The 17,868-nt window shown below is 41.3% G+C and overlaps 1 pseudogene across 1 annotated transcript; it reads right to left on the bottom strand.

The window, feature by feature from the left end:
- Nucleotides 1–4,571: 4,571 nt before the first annotated feature.
- Nucleotides 4,572–16,220, bottom strand: LOC309627648 (14-3-3 protein zeta/delta-like; annotated as a pseudogene). The gene is made up of 2 exons: nucleotides 6,171–16,220; nucleotides 4,572–5,865 (listed from the first exon to the last, which is right to left on the bottom strand). The product of its transcript is annotated as a 14-3-3 protein zeta/delta-like (transcript).
- Between the last annotated feature and the right edge of the window lie 1,648 nt (nucleotides 16,221–17,868).

The following is a 17,868-nucleotide window of genomic DNA, read 5'->3' as shown; positions in this document are numbered from 1 at the left end:
CAAGATGACTTTTTTTTTTAACTTAATTTTCCAAGGAATGGCAGGGATCCTAGATGACAACTTTTCTCATTAATATTTTCACTAAAAGAATTAAGTTGGAAACAGTTAGGAATTTCTTTTTATACTTTGGTTTGAGGTTTGATGTTCTCCTTACTTTGAGGATAATTATTGGGTTTTACCTTTACACCTAATGAAAAGAAAAGAACAAGATCTATTTTAATTCTAGAATCTACCCTTACCCAAGAGTCAGTCAGATTTGTCCAAACCCTCGACCAGAATACATCCTTCAAGTCTTAAATGAGAGACTCTTGACATCTTGGGGTAAGGCTGTCCCTGATGTCACAACACCTTAGCCCAAATATCACCTCCCTTGGCTGTATTTCCCTAGAGTTGCCTTAGTATGGTAGGCAGTTTTAGAAATGGAGGCATTGTAGAAGAATTCTAGAAACTAGAAAATCTAGATAAGTGGTTAATATTTGAGGAGATAAGCAGAATCTAAGTCCATAAACTTGAAGATGTAGAATGCTTTCATGTTGTTACACATTATAAACCAACAGCTCTCATATACTGAATGCTTACGTTGTGCTAAGCCTAACTCTGTAAGTATTCTAAGTGCTTAATCCCCCGATTCCCATAACCACCTGTAAACTTGATAGTGTCACCCCATCTTACACTTAAGGAAACAAAGGCCTAGAGAGACCAGATCAAGGCCCAAGGACACAGAGCTATTAAGTGGCAGAGTCAGGATTTGAATCTCCTTGACACCAGAGCCTACTTGCTCAGCAACCAACCCTGCCCCATCAGTGTGGAACACTAGACACTCCAGAATTGTCTCTTCCAGGACGCTTCCGAGCCAGCATCTTTGCCCCAACTCCTGTGCTCTGAATTGTATCCCGCCCTTTGTGTTTTCAAAACCCTTTATCAGTTGTGTCCCAATAGGGACTGAACATTCCTTGAAGACAAGGTCCATGGCTTATTATCTTTATAGCCCCAGCACCTACCAGGGAGGCTGAGAGAGAGTAAGGGCTTACAGGATGTTGAACTAAGAAGTATCTAGGGAAGATGCCAGAATTAAACATTTATTATTCTCAGGTAAAATCTAATATTTATACTTTCATTTTACAATAATTGGCATTACTACAATTATTCTTTTTTATAATATAATATTGATAGTTTATACACAGGTATACCTCATTTTATTGTGCTTCATTTTATTCTACTTTGCAGATACCACATTTTTCACAAACTGAAGATTTGTGGCAACCCTGCATTGTCGGATGATGGTTTGCATTTTTTAGCAATAAAGTTTTTCTTTTTTTTTTGGCTACATTGGGTCTTCATTGCTTTGCGCAGGCTTTCTCTAGTTGCAGCGAGCGGGGGCTACTCTTCGTTGCGGTGCACAGGCTCCAGGTGCGCGGGCTTCAGTAGTTGCAGCACACGGGCTTCAGTAGTTGTGGCATGTGGGCTCAGTAATTGCGGTATGCAGGCTCTAGAACGCTTGGGCTTCCGTAGTTGTAGCACACGGGCTTCAGTAGTTGTGGCTCATGGGCTCTAGAGCGCAGGCTCGGTAGTTGTGGCGCACGGGCTTAGTTGCTCCGCGGCATGTGGGATCTTCCCGGACCAGGGATTGAACCCATGTCCCCTGCTTTGGCAGGTGGATTCTTAACCACAGCGCTACCAGGGAAGTCTCAGCAGTAAAGTATTTTTTAAGTAAGGTGTGTACATTGTTTTTTTAGACATAATACTATTGCACACTTAATAGACTATAGCGTAAACATAACTTCTATATATATACTGCAAAAGCAAACAATTCGTGTAACTAGCTTTACTGAGATATTTACTTTATTGTGGTGGTCTGGAACTGAACCTGAAATATCTCTGAGGTATGCCTGTTGATGAGCTGATTCTATTTTCAAGTAATTCTGCTAGAGCTTTACAGCTGAGGTAGGCAGCTGTAATATTTAAGGCATCAACAGTGTCCAAATGAAAGAATAAAAGAGAAGGATACATTGTATATTAAATAAAGTGGAACCAAATGCTAATTGTTGACTAAGGATGAAGGCCAAGATGTTACCGCCCACAGTGAATATTTTGAGAGCTCGCATTTTAATAGTCAGTGCTCCCCTTCCCCAACAGGAACACACTATAATGTGCTTGCACACATCCCCCTGAAGGGAAGAGTCCCTGTCACCTCCTCTCTTCCACATTCCCTGTTACACTGGGCTTTCTCTTTCTGAAAGTACTCTTAACCCTTAATTTCAGGAAGTTCCTAGCAAAACAGTCATAACATATAGAAAACGTGTGCTGGTGGAGACTCACTAGGAACACAAAGAAGTTAGGAGCCTAGCTCCTGAGCAGGAGAGTAGGATAGCACAATGATAAACCTTGGCCCTACTGGCTGTTGATCTTGAACAAGTGACTTAACTTTTCTAGGTCTCAGTTTCCTCCTACGTAAAATGGAGGTGAAACTGCTCCTACTTCATAAGGCTGTTGGGAGAACTGGTGAGACAATGTAGGTAAAGCACTTCCCGCGTTAGCTGGCACGTGGTAAGGACGCAGTAGGTGTCAGCTATTGCAGCCTATGGGGATGGCTGAGTGATAGCAGCCGTGTCCCACAAGAGAACTGGCCTGTGGGCCAATTTTGGCACAGGTGCCAGCACTGGGGAGTCTTGATCCTCAACTGAGCTCTGCAATAACATGTCAGGGGGTTCCACGTAGTACAGACCGCCTGGATGCAAGTGATCAGTTTTTAGCTGTGTGACTTGGGACAGTTGCTTAACTTCACTGTAGCTCAGTTTGTTCATGTGTAAAGTAGTGATGATAATAGTACCTGACCCATACGTTATTGCAAGGATTAAGTGAATATATGTGTGTGTGTGTGTGTGTGTGTATGAATTTATACACAAACATATATGAACAGGTCTGGCACATAACTGTATAAATTAGCTTCAGCCTTCACTTGCTACCCAACACCTCTGTGTTGAAGTAGACAGATAAATGACATTCTATGTGGTCACTGCGGGAAATTTAAAATATCTTGTTATATTTTTCATATAATCTGAGAAATACTTTGCACTGTATATGTCTTTTGGAAGAAGTTGGAGACCAGCATATCGATAAGTCCCTTTCTGGTTTTAAAATATTTATTATTAAACTGAAAAAGCCTTGAGCAGTATATGACAATGCACAAGAATTCATAGTCTTCCTATAAAAGTCTGATTCTCCTGCCCCTAAGTGTTTCAGAGACAGTGAAAGGGAAAGATCTAGCTTAGGAGAACTGTTTTGTCAAGTAAAAATGGTCTCAAAAGTGTTTACAGTTCTCACTTGATTATTCTTACTGCTGAAAAACAGTGGAAATGATTATGAGGACTTTAAATAAAACTTTCATTTTGTGCAAAGGAAATGGTACAAGCTACACACTAAATTGTTCTCTAGTTTCTGAATTAATTCAAGTAAAGTAAGGAAGCATCCAAGATAAGGCTGAAACACACCCTTCCCACTGGTGATCTGCCACCCCCGATAAAAAACTGTAATTGAAGCCAATCCTGGGCAAAGCAAGGTCCCGGCAAAATGCTCCATGTCTTTCTACAAATATTCACAGCAGGGTTGTACCAAGACATTTCTGCACTGTAGTGCTTTCTTGGTCACTAAGTATTTCTCTCTCTCTCTCTCTTTCTCTCCCCATTTGTCTCTGTGTCTCTCTGTCTCTGTCTCTCTCCCTCTCAAACACACACAGAGTCAGTCACAGTGATGGTTTGGAGTGAAGATAAGAAAGAGAAGACTGAACAGCTTTTCATACAGTTGACATGCAGAGCCCTGCTGTAAGTACCTAGATACCCAGCAGTAACCAGTTCTCCCCACCATCCCTCCCTGTCCAGTTTCCAGACATGAAGGAAACAACCCCTTCAAAAGATTATGTCGAAGACAGCCACAAAAAGAAAGGGAGGAAGGGAGGGAGGGAGGGAGGGAGAGAGGGAGGAAGGGAGGGAGGGAAGGTGGGAGGAAGGAAGGAAGGAAGGAAGGGAGGGAGGGAGGAAGCTACAATGTCCACCCAATCCTGCACATTCCAGAATTCTTCAGAGTACAGTTGACCCTTGAACAACACAGGTTTGAAATGCATGGGCCCACTTATATACGGATTTTTTAAAATAGTAAATACTGCAGTATAACACGATCCATAGTTGGTTCAAACCACAGATCCAGAACCGCTGATACAGAGGAAGTGGACACATATAGGGAGCACCAACTTTAAGTCATACATAGACTTTTTCTTTTTTTTTTTTTTGAAAAGTCCATTCATAAAACTTTTATTCCACTTACATGAACTTAATACACGTGTTCTTAACAATTATGCTTGGATTGTTCATGAAAATCTCATTAAGACATTAAACAAAGCTAGTCATCATCTCAAGTTATTTCCCTGTTAACTATTTTTACAGCACATGCATGTTAGGCAAGTATCAAAAAAAACAAACATCAAAAAAAAAACAAAAACCTAAAAAATGTTAAATACATGGGTTTTTTGCTTTACTGCTGCACTTGATATACATGAAGTAATGAATATCAAGCAATTCATTTTTACTGCATCTTTAGTTGTACATTTGTTCTTAGGTTGCCTAAAACATTTAAATACAAATAAAATGAGTGTAGCAAAAATAATGAAAGCAAACAGCAGGTAACTTTACAAATAATGGAATGTGAACCGTTTCTGCCCTTATCCAGAGTAAATTGGGTCACAACTAAAGGAACACTTCTGTAGCTGTAGTCAGTGGTGTGCACATTGAGACTGAGTATTCCACAGGTAACACATGGTTTAACATGTAATATCCATGGGATATCTATTTCTACTATAGCCTTGTAAGTGCGCCAAACCTTAAAGTACCCACAGCTACACCTGTGACTGGAACCAATTATCCCTTTTATTCCCCACCAGGACAAACAAATACGTAGGCAGTTTTCTTTGCTTAGACATGGAAGCAGTTTTAACACTGGCCCTTGTGAAGCCACAATGTACCAAAAGTACTATGCCAAACATTTATAACTTGTATAAAAAATCCACATCCCCATATTGGCCACCTCACGATGAAAACAGATAACTCCCTAAATGTTAACTGGCTCTACTCCCCTAATGTTAAACATAAAAACCACATGGGAAATATAGAAATTCAAATAGAAGTAACACAAACCTGTCATAAATCGTAAACAAAAAACTATTTGTGGGACAGCATGGATGACAAATGGTCTACTGTGTCAATTTTAGAATGAGGCAGACAAAAGTTGGAAGGCCGGTTAATTTTCCTCTCCTTCTCCTGCTTCAGCTTCATCTCTTTGGGTATCCGATGTCCACAATGTCAAGGTGTCTCTCAGTAACTGCATTATTAGTGTGCTGTCTTTGTATGACTCTTCACTTAATGTATCAAGTTCAGCAATGGCTTCATCAAATGCTGTCTTTGCAAGAGAGCAGGCTTTCTCAGGGGAGTTCAGAATCTCATAATAGAACACAGAGGAGTTAAGGGCCAGACCCAGTCTGATAGGATGTGTTGGTTGCATTTCCTTTTTGCTGATTTCAAAAGCATCTTGGTATGCTTGCTGTGACTGATCCACAGTCCCGTTCTTATCACCTGCAGCAACCTCAGCCAGATAACGGTAGTAGTCTCCTTTCATTTTCAAATAGAAGACTTTGCTCTCTGCTTGTGAGGCACTGGGGATCAAGAACTTTTCCAAAAGAGACAGTACATCATTGCAGATACCTCTTAGCTCGGTCTCAATTTTCTCTGTCTTCTCCAGCCATCTGCTGTTTTTTCTCAGCACCTTTCGTCTTTTTCTCAGTACTTGAGACGACCCTCCAAGATGACCTTCGGGCTCCTACAACATTTTTTTTTTTTTTTTAATTTTTATTTATTTATTTATTTATTTATTTTATTTATGGCTGTGTTGGGTCTTCGTCTCTGTGCGAGGGCTTTCTCCAGTTGTGGCAAGTGGGGACCACTCTTCATCGCAGTGCGCAGGCCTCTAAACATCGCGGCCTCTCCTGTTGTGGAGCACAGGCTCCAGACGCGCAGGCTCAGCAATTGTGGCTCACGGGCCCAGTTGCTCTGCGGCATGTGGGATCCTCCCAGACCAGGGCTCGAACCCGTGTCCCCTGCATCGGCAGGCAGACTCCCAACCACTGCGCCACCAGGGAAGCCCTCCTACAACATTTTTATAAGCAACTGAGAGAAGATTCCTCTCCTCATTGGATACTTCAGCTCCTTGCTCAGTTACAGACGTCATGCGGGCTGCCATGTCATCATCTCGCTCAGCCTGCTCGGCCAGTTTGGCCTTCTGCACCGCTCATTTTTATCCATGACTGGGTGTTCTGACGGGCGCTTCCGGGCCGCCTCGGCTCGCAGCCCGGTGCCCGGGCCCGGCCTTCCCGCCGCGCCGCCGTCCGGGTCGGGGAGAGCTGGGTGCCGCTGCCGCAGCGCGGGGCGCGGAGGCTGCGCCGAGGAGCGGGCGGGAGAGGCGGCCATACATAGACTTTTGATTCCACCAGGAGGGTCCCCCAATTCCACCAGCCCCCTCCCGCCATTGTTGAAGGGTCAACTGTAGCATTTAACGAACCCCGGAAATTTCCAACTACTAAAATTCTTCTGGTAGTGCTACCCAGATGCATGACTGTTGCATTTTAAGCTAGACTGGGGAGAATACTTGAAGAATCCTAAATTCTAGCTCCCCTAATAATGTCCTTTGTCTATCATCCAAATTTGCCCTATGTCAGAAAGCCATTGCTTTGGCTGCTATTCAGCAGCCTATGTAAAATGAGTCCCGGTGCTTAGTCCAGTTCCAGACAACTGATGTCCAGGTCACGTATCACCCGTACTGGGGACAGCTCTGGACTCAGAGTGTCCCCCTGAGGCTTAGTAGGTGACAAGATAGGCCAGAACAAGGAGACCCAGAACCCCACAAATAGACAGAGCCCAGGAGGAAAGCTGGTGATGGAGAAGGGTCCCAAGAGGGACGACTGGTCTGGGCAATTCAATATCTTGTTACAACAGAGTAATTGAAAGCACTGTTGGACTAGAGGAATGACTGTGTGTGTGTCTGCAGGGGTCGGGGGAAGAGCAGGGCATTAGAGTCTGACAGGAGGGGACTTTTAAAAGCTGATACTTTCCCAGCCCACAGAAGAAGATCTAGGGTCCCAGGCAGCACACCAAGCCAGGGAGGGGACCATCTGAGGCTTGGTCATGGGAATGGCAAAAAACTAGTCACCAGTCATAGTGAAGTGAGCCACATCAGATCCTTTCAAGAATTAGTGATGCTAGGGACTTCCCTGGTGGTCCAGTGGTTAAGACTCTGCTTCCACTGCAGCGGGCACGGGTTCGATCCCTGTTCAGGGAACTAAGATCCCTCATGCCTCAGTGCAGCCAAAAAAAAAAAAAAAGAAAAAAATAGTGACGGTATGGATAAACACATAAAACTATATATGGGAGAAAAACTCTAGTTTAGAAATTATAAGATTAGGTATCTAGTCTCATGTTTTCCCCTTACAAATTACGTGACCTTCAACAAATCACTTGGCCTCTCTCAGCCTAGGTTAGCAGCTTTAAAGACAATAACCATCACACCTATTACACAAGGTTGCAAGGATCTGATGAAAGGACAGATGTGAAAGCAGTTTATAAACCACGGTGCTCTAGACCTGTGACACAGCTTCTTTCCTCCTTTGCCGCATATCCAAGGGATGCTCTGGACTTGCAAGAGGAACAGTGGCTGACAATGTTAGGACTTTCACCGTGATAGGAAGTGGGGAAGCACCTGGGCTGGGAAAGCATCAGAATCTGCAGCTCTTAAAAGCCTCCTCCTGCCAGACTCCAGTGTCCTGCTGCACCCCCACCCCGACAAACACACACTGAGAGTCATTCCTCTAGTCCAACAGTATTTTCAATTACTCTATTGTCAACAAAATATTTGACGACTCTACTGTAGTTGAAACTGGAGGCGTGGAGACCGGCCCAAAGATGTGCTTTCCTTGGCCTGCTGTTTGGCCTACAGAGGGTACATCTGCTCCCTCCCCCACAAAAATGAGATATATGCTCTAGTTTTTATATTTAAAAATCACAAAATTCCCATAAAAAATTTAGGTTTCTAGCTTCTCTTGAAAAACCAAAAGATCTAGCAACACTGGGCCCAAATTCCCACGAGGCAACACAAACTTTAGGGAGCATAAGAATCACAGGAAGAGATCATTAAAACATAGGCTGCAAGACCCCATCCTCAGAGTTTCTGATTCCTTAGGTCTGGGATAGGACCGAAAAAACAGCATTTCTAACAAGTTTCAGGTGATTTTGATGCTGCTGGTCCGGAAACCATACTTTGAGAACCACTGTGCTAGATCCTTGCACGGGCTGTCCCTGTTCAATAGGGATGCACACTCCAGCTTAACATAGCCCACACCACATCCTATGGTCAGTGACACAAGTATCTGTTGTCAACTATCATGCTTACTCTCTTGTTTCTCTTACACATGCAAAGTCACTTAACTAACTTAATATGCCTGACCTCTTAAGCATTTGAGTTACTAGCAACCTCTGCTACTTGAGGGGAAGAAACCTGCCTTATACACCTCCTTCTCCCTCTCCAACCCCTGTTTCTTTGCCTCTCTCAAACATACACACTCACCATCCTACACAGTGTCTTACACATAGCGCTCAACTGTGTTAGTTGATTTGAGTACCTGCATAAAGTCGGAATCCTTCAAGGCCTGAGCTTGAAGGACAGCAAGACTTTTAAGCTAGGAACTGGTTTAGGCCTCCTTCCCTTTGTCTATTGGATCCTGATGAAAGAGCAGGTCAATGCTGCCTCAAATGTGGAGGTGGGAGACAAAGAACAAAGATCATTACACAGGATGAAGCATAAGTTCTCCTGAGACCCAACTCTCCTTTTTTAGCTTCTCAGAATCAGTACTCAGCCCCAAATCCTCTAAAATTAGTTATCATTCAGGAATACTATCAGTTGAGCGATTCAACCAACTTCCTTCGCTAAGTGGTTTCATGATCATCAGCTTGAGGGCAGGGGAAGAGGCCTGGATGATAAATCTAGATTCCCTCTAACTTTCTTTTCTATGAGCCCATTGATGACGACTTAGAACAAATTCTGGTACACATTTTGAAATCCATCAAAATGCAGGCCAGACTCCTCCCTAGTGTCTACCCCCAACCCACACATGCTCTGTCTTGTAGCCTTGGCCCTAAGCCATGGTTTGTGTAAAATGGCCTCAAATTTAATTTTCACTAAGAGTTTAAATGTTTCTCTCTTCAATAATGAAATATGGGCAGTTCATTCCAGAGAGCTGTAAAGAGTGCCCGTCTTTAAGGCCAAGAAATTTTATCCTTCTTTTACAAGCTGACAGCAAATGAAAAGAGTTTGTTTCGCCAAAAGGGATACCAAGGTAATTTGTGAAGACCTGACCTCATTAAAATATTCTTGAAATGTGACCAAAAAGGAAGAAACATCTAAATAAACTGTTGGAGGCCTATCCTATGTCAAAAAGTGGCCTCAAAGCAGTATTATTATCACTTCCATTTTATGAAAAAGGGCCCTGAGGCTTATAACAACCTCCCCAGGATTATACAGCTGTAATCAAAGACAGAATCGAACTCACTCTCAAGCCCACAACTTCCCCATTACCAATTTACCTTCACCATCCATAAGTCTTATACCAAGGGCACATCTTCCCTCTAATCTGCCTCTAAAAAGCTTAAGAACTCAGAGGCTAAAGATGGCCCAAAACTCAAAACGTAAAATAGAAGACCCCATGGTAATTGCTTCTTAAAACTAGAAGAGAGAAACAAAATGAGCACACAGTGAATCAGAGCAAAGATATGCAAACGCATTTTTATAAGTGACAAATGACTCCCAGGCCAGAAAGGCTTTGCTTGAACGTAATAACAAATCTCAAGAAAACAGATCCCTCAGAAGGAGATTGCGAGGTAGCAGCAAAGGTGTAAGAGTCTGAGAAAAGTCATCAAAGCCCATCAAGCAGCCTCCAAGGACAGTCCTGGCTGGCTGGTCCAATCCTTAATAAAGAAAGATGCCCAAAACCTGTCAATTTCAAGAAGCCCAAAAGCCATGACGGAAAAGACCAATAGATTTGAGCACATACAAATTAAATTAAAGGATGCCTTTAAAAAGTCAAAAGGTGAATGAACACGGAAGAGGAGGAAATATTTGAACACATGTCAGAAAAAGGGTTAATATTACTACTACTATAAACATGCTCCCTCCCCCCAAAAAATGATCAAGGACAAACAATCCAACAGAAAAAATGAAAAGGAGAGGAAATGAATAGACAAATCATGGAACAGGAAATGCAAATATCTCAAAAACACGCAGAAAAATTCTCAACTGCACCTGTAGTCAGGAAACATGCAAATCAAAACAAAGGTGCACTGTTTCTACTGACCAAAGTGCCAAAAAAACCCCCAAAACCTAAAAATGTCAGTATCATTAGAACTAGTGAGGGTATAGGGAAACAGATACTGTCCCATGATTCTTGAGGATATGAAAATGCTACACAATCCTTGGAACATTATTTGGCCACGTACTGATTTAAAAATAAGTATGACCTCTGACCTCAAATCCTGCTTTGGAGAATCACATATTGAGGCATTTTAAGTGGCAAAAAACAACCTCAACATGCATCAACAGAGGAATAATTGAATAAATTCTGGACCTCCATATAAATATTGTAGTTATTGAAAAGAACAAAAATAGCATTATTTGGAAGATAGCAAAAGGCAGTGGACTTGAGAGCCACATTGCCCAAGTTCAAATTGCTGCTCCCATTAACTGTGCAACCTTGGGCAAATTAGTCACATCTCAGTTGCCTGTCTATCCACTGGGGACCACAGTACCTACCTTGTATGGTAGTTGCGGGGTAAATGAGATAAAGCATAGGGCCTGGCATCCAGCAAATACTGGATATTCTGTTGGGGGAGTGGGGAAGAACTGTACAAACTGTATAGCATAGATATATTTTAGTTAAAAGTGTATATATGTTTTAAAGCATACTATGTATGTGTGTGTGGTGGTGAGAGGAAAGGAGAAGGTTTTAACTCTTCCTTTGCATGTCTCTGTGTTGCAAGGAACATGTATTGCCTTTATAGGTTGGAAGACTAATCCAGTAACACTTTTTGAAAGTGGCCTGGTGAGAGTGCTAGCAGGAGTGGGGACTACGAAAGCATAATTAAAGATCGGGAAGTGAGTCTGGAAGCTGGGAAGTTTGGTGGGTCTGCAGCACAGAGTGCGCTGTGGAGGCAGCAGGTATAAGGCTGGGGGTGGTAAAGGAAGGACTGCGTGTTCTCGGAGGAGGAGCGTGGACTTTCTCCAGATATTCCAGTTCTTTGGAAGAAAGGAATACAAAGTATTGGCTGTACTAGGGCAGTCTGAAAGATGTACTCTGCCCCTTCACCAAAACAAAAACTTTCAGTAGCTCCCTTTTATAGGGATAAAGTCCAGACCTACTTAGGTCTGTGAGTCTGATAGCCAGGCTTCTCATTCCACCTTGCCCCAACCTTACTGAACTACTTGCAGTTCTTAGAAGGTTCTGCTCTCGCCAGCTTCCAGACCTTTGCTCAGGCTGCAGCTTCTACCAGCAGTACCCCCCACACCTTTCCTTGCTCTGCCTGGCTAACTCTTCAGAGTTCAGCTCAAATAATCCTACCTCCTGGGAAGCTCACCTTGATCCCCCAAGGCTCAGTTTCCCTTCTAGGTCCTCCTACATCACCCTGGCATGAACCTAAAAAGAGAACTTTTGACATTGATCTGTAATTGTCAGTTTATTGTCTGCCTCTCCAACTAAACTGCTGGTGCTTAATAGTATTCCTTGTTGATTGTTCAGTACCTGGCACAGAACACAGAACAAAGTCAGAAATCTATAAATATTTGTTAAATAAACAAATGTCTTGAAATATACAAGCCATCTAACTCTTTCTCCTTTTTTGTATTCCATGTTTTCCCAAAAAGTTTCTCACTTAATGCCCTATCCTATGTGTGCTAGCCCATAGGCAGAAAATCCACAGCAGATCACATTACTACGAGTCTGGGTCCACGTGACAGTTCTATTGCTCACTGAAAACTAATAAATTGGTATAGGGATTTTACAATCTTATACTTTCGTTAACATAAGTCCTGCCCTGGAGGAAAAAACCTCCACGTGCTGGCAAAAGCTGACATCTGAGCATTTAAAACAAAAGGGCCACAACTCTGAACTATGGTAAATTACTAAGGTAAAGGCCTCTTGGGAGGCCTTCTCTGGCTACATCTGGACCTTGAGTCATTCACTCATTCAGCAAATATGTAATAAACCCCCATTAAATGGCAACCTTCATTCCAAGCACTGAGGATATAGCAGGGAACAAGACAGATGAGCCCTACCCACCATGGAGTCACATTCTAGTGGGGGTTAGCAGAGGCACAAATAATAAACATGTGAAAAATAAGAGAGTTTCAGGCAGTACTAAATACTGTGAAAACAATTAATCAGGATAGGAAATGATTAAAGTTGGGGAGAAGGGGTGACAGCTCTTTAGATGTGTGGTCAGGATAAAAGGCTTCTCTGAGGGATGGACATTTGAGCTGCGACTTAAGTAATGAGAATGAATCAGCCATGAGAAAATCTGGGAGCAGAGAATTCCAGGCTGGAAAAAGAGCAAATGCAAAATCTCAAAGGTAGGAATGAGCTTGGTGCATTCAAAGAAAGATAGAAAACCAATTTGGCTAAAGCATAATGAACAAGGAATTTGAGTTAAGAGCAATCAGAGGGCAGACGTACAACAGATCATAAAGGCCATGATGAGGAGCTTGGATTTTATTCTAATTGCAAGGGAAAGACATTAGGGAAGTATAGGTAGGGAAGTGATAGTCTGATTTATATTGTTAAATGGCTAATGATTGAGAATGAATTCTAGGAAGGCAAGAGTGGAAACCCAGGAGACAGACAAGAAGCTATTGTCATGGTCTAAATGAGAGCTGCTGATGGCTTGTACCAGGATGGTAGCAGTAGACATAGTGAGAAGTGGTCCGTCAAATTTGGGATAATATTTTGGAGGTAGGATCAACAGGACTTGATCTTTGATTGGATGTTGCAGGCAAGAGAAAAAAGAATCAAAGTTGTGATCTTTTGGTTCTTCTCATCAGAAATTCCTGCACCTGCTTGCCAATAAAAATCTGTGTTCTGCTGGAGAACCTCCTTTCAGTAACCATAACAAAGTCAAAGCCAGTCAAAATTTCTGCTAGTGTATGACAATATTTGAATTATGCATGCCAATTTATGACAGAGGATTCAAGAACAGTTTATTCTTCATTAAACTGAAGCTTTAAGCTCCTGATTTTTTTTGTTTTGCAATCTAAAAAGCAGCTCATTTTCTAAAGACCAAAGTTGCTTACAAAACAAAGATTTGTGTCCCTTTAAAAAGTGCCATTTCCTTGAAATATTAGAGATCTATAAGCTCAGAGCTTCTATCACAGTTATCATATCTTTATTTTGCTTTATAATCTTATTGTCTCATATAAGGGCCATATTTTATATCATTGTTTTATGAATGTTAAAAGGCTTAGCAGGCCAAGTAACTTACAGCACAGGAAGAAACAGAATGGCAAGCCTGATCTCCTTAGAATCAACCCCTTAATGTATTCATTCACCTTCTATGAAACTCTGGCAACAATGTGTCTTGAAGAACTAGCTGTTTAAGGCTATAGAGCAATTCTCTTTCTCCTGAACTTAACTCTTCTGATGTTTCATATATTGCCCAGTAACAGTCCTTTAGAAAATAACATTTTGAAAACAAATTACACTCATTACTATGTACAAATCTATGAAATATACACAAAATATTATTAGAAAAAAACCAGGTAGGATTGAATGTAATTTCATGGCTAAAAAAACATAGGAAAATTCACAGTAGTATTTGTTGTGTTAATATGCATAGCACTGTTAAGGACTGAGAACGTTTAGGGGACTCAGTAAACCACATCCCTCTTCCTACCAAGTTGTGAGCCAACTGAAAAACAGGAAAAAAAAGTAGACAGCTGAGAACTGTCGCTTTTCCTGATAAAGCTGACGCTGGAGGCGAGATGGCGCCAGTGGGCCTCCCAACACTGAACCCTAGGACAAGGCAGACTTACCACTGGGTTGCTGACTGGCAGAATGGGATGATAGAAACTCTCCCCTCCACCTACTCCAAAGACTTGTCCCTGTAAATTTTGCAGCATAAAGGAACAGACTAGAAGTCATGATTCCAGATGGCAGCCTGGCCCCAAGGGCCCCAAGACTGGCCAAAGGGCTGAGCTTTCTCACGCAGCTTCTCACTATGTAGTATCTTACTCAATGGGGAAGAGGAAAGGCTGGCCCAAGACACCAGGAATGTTAATAAAACCCCCTGCAACTTACACCACATTCCCCACATAATTTTATTCTCTTAACCTAGTAATCTCCAAACTGGAATAAACGTACCCTGGGATTCTACTTTCCAAGAGGAATACAAGCACAGATAATTTTAAGGAAATCAATTCCATTTATTCAACTTTCACCTGCTCTTTCCTAAAATTGAGCTGTCTAAAATATGACTGAGGTTGAGATTTCACAACAATTCAATTTTTCCAATTCTATTTTAAAATCAGTCTTTTCTGAGACAGGCATCCTCTCACCCATCCCAGATATTACTATGACAATTTGCTCCCATTTGCAAAAAGCCTCTAAGGCACCATACAAAGGAACAATTCTAAATATTGATGGCAATATTTAATTTAATCAATGTATTATAAGTAGCAGGAGGATTTCCTGGCTTTCCTTATCTTAAATATATTTCTATTAAGAGAAAAGCGTGGTGCTAGAAATTGGGTATTTTGGTCTGTGTGGGGGTGTTCTGAGTTCAGATAATTGTAGGGCAAAGTGGCAAGAGTTATGATCATTTTTGTCTAACGCCATTTCCTCTTCCATTTCCTGATGGTGTCAAACAATACTGTTGAGATAGCAAAAAGAAATACTGAAGGAGGTTGAGCCCTATTTCATGTGGGTAACAAACCCACAGCAAAGTTTCATGCTCCAGATATCTCTCTCAGAATTCAAAAATGGAAGATATGTAGAAAACATTCTGGGAAATACCAGTTACAAGGCACATCTGCTCAGTAATGAGAGAGAACTTGGTGCCATCCTCCTGTGTCTCAACTGCATATTTCAGATGATTTCAAGGAAAAGGATGTTAAAAAAATTCCAAATTTCCTTCCAACAGATCAATGTTACATGTAAAAGGAACATATACCAGAGATACGTTAATGTTTTGTAGTGCTTTTTGAACAATTATTCAGACTCATGGGAGAAAATATTTTCACTACTTTTTACCTGAAGATTATTGAATATAGTAAGTCTATACTCGTTTTCTTACCCAAACACTTCTGCTTATTATTATTTGTTAACCATTTCTCACCTCATTATTCATTCCTATCTTTTATGTAATAAACTTAGATTTAGATATATAATTTTCTATTGTAAATAATGCAATGAACATCATTTATTCATCTTTTGTAAGCCCTGCACCTGATAGTCCCCCAACATGTTTTCTTATTGTGTCCTAGCAGAAAATTACATTCATGAACTAACTGGAGAGGAGGAGCTTCATCCATTTCATTAAGAGACATATTTCCAGTTAAAATTTTAGTTCTCTTTAGTAATTATTTGGAAAAATTTGTAATGTACTTAAGATTAATTATGTATTACTACTAATAATTGTAATAATAACTCAATCCAAAAGAAATTTTGGGCATTTAGAACCTTTTGGTGGTAGAAATTTTTTTAAATTATAAACAATTTTTTGACTGCCGAAAAGAATGATAGGGTAAGCAATAAAATACATTTGAGCATAAAATATATTTTTAAGACTTCTGTGGGGAAGTAGAATAAAAACACAAATTCAAAGAGAAATAAAGAGTAACGTAAAATTTCTGTAAATATGGATGATGGTGAGTATTCAATTTCTATGGGATTTAATTTCACTAAATGCATTTTTAAGTGATATAACCCTTTATACTTTAAAATATTCATATTTAGATTATACCAGAAATTACATCTTTTGCAACTAAGGACAAAAAAATTTTACATGTGAACCTAAAAATTATTTTGGGTGGTATGTCAGTAAAAATGTATTAAGACCATTGCTTTAACCCTTTCAGCTTACCCGCTGAGATCACCTTCGGACATGGTTATCCCCCTTGGGTAAGAAGTCAGCAGTCAGTTAGGGTAGTCCTGCTCCCATCTTCATAAGGCCACTTCAATACTGATTTCACCTCCTTTGTGGAATCTCGTGGGGCCACTGGTAAAGGGTAGGTTTTGTTCCCAGAATGCCCTGAATGGGTCAGAACAATACATCAATTAAATCAGCTCCCATGCTATTCTGTACGCAAGGCTATAATTCACAACCTGTTCTATTGCCACCTCAAATTATGTCCCACTACCTTGTTCAACATTATCAGAAGTTCTAAAAGAAGATCAAATGATAACATAAAAATACTCTAAACATTAAGAGCCAAAAAGACATCCTCAATCTGATTATGACCTTTCCAGTATGAATTTTCCAGCAAGAAATGAAAAGTTCAGACATTACATTATCTTGTTCTTCTGAATTATAGCCCAAAGTAATCAGTACCGACTTCATGTTAAAGTCCAAAATTATTAACTTCCAACTTGTTAACACTCTTGCGCTTGTGAATTAAAGTTCAAACAACAGGTTTTTTCACTCCTTGGCAGTGAGCTTAGCTCCCAAGCCTGAAGCTCCCCTTCCCCCAGAGCGCCTATCCTCTTAAGCTTACCCCAAGCCTCCCTTGTCCTGGGCAGGCCCCCCCGCCGGCATGGGCAGACCCCTGTGAAACTTATGGTATGAAGCAGCAGAGCAGAAAGCATACTTTCTGTGGGCGGCCTGGCTCCCATGAGAAAGGAGAGAGGAAGAAGGTGGGCTGCACACGCCAAACTTACACATCAGGAAACTTGTTAGAAGCGCTGGAATGAGGTATCGAGTGTTATGTTAGTGGCACCCCCTCCATACTTTAAGAAACATATGATGCGGGAAAGAAGTGTTTTCCTCTAAAATAGAGAAATAGAACAGAATTACAAAAAACAGTGTATCCTATTTAAGAAACATTTATTGAGCTCAAATTTCTAAGCTATGTTTGCTGAGAGATTCCTAAGTGAACCAGAGCTGGATGCTGCCTAACAACCAACCACTAACGTTTGTAACAGAGTCATATACGTCAACGCCATATATTCTAGGTTTCTGTTACAGCAGTGCCCTACTTCCAGTACCAATTTTTGTATTAGTATACATCAGGCTTTATGTGCTACCAAACAACCACAAATATCTCAGTGACTCAGAACAGCAGAAATGTATTTCTCACTCATACAACCATGTGTATTAGCTAAGGACTCTTCTCCACTTTGTCCTGACCCTAGGACCCTGGCTGATAGAAGCAGCCACCAGGTGGAACATTGTCGGGGTGGTAGATTAAATAAGGCCACAAATTCTTTATCACTCTTCTCCCCAATCCCCATCAAGAGGTGGAGTTTATTTACCCTCCCCTTGAAACTGAGTTGGCCATGTGACTGCTTTAACCAATAGTATGTGTTATTTCCAAGGCTGAGTCTTACAAACACCTGGAAGCTTTTGCTTTTGCGGTTTGAAGAGTCCTGAGCCACCATGGAAGAAGTCAGGCTACTCTGCAGGAGAAGCCATTTAAACTGAGGCCCTGGAATAACACTGGAAAAAGAAAGGCTCAGCCATTCCAGCATCCCCATGGAGCCTCCAGATTACTCCAGTCCAACAATACCTGGCTGGAACC

This window comes from Balaenoptera borealis (assembly GCF_965194805.1).
Source record: "Balaenoptera borealis genome assembly, chromosome: 4".
NCBI lineage: Eukaryota > Metazoa > Chordata > Mammalia > Artiodactyla > Balaenopteridae > Balaenoptera > Balaenoptera borealis.
The sequence above is the reverse complement of the archived record's forward strand: the minus strand, read 5'-3'. Positions and strand labels throughout refer to the sequence as shown.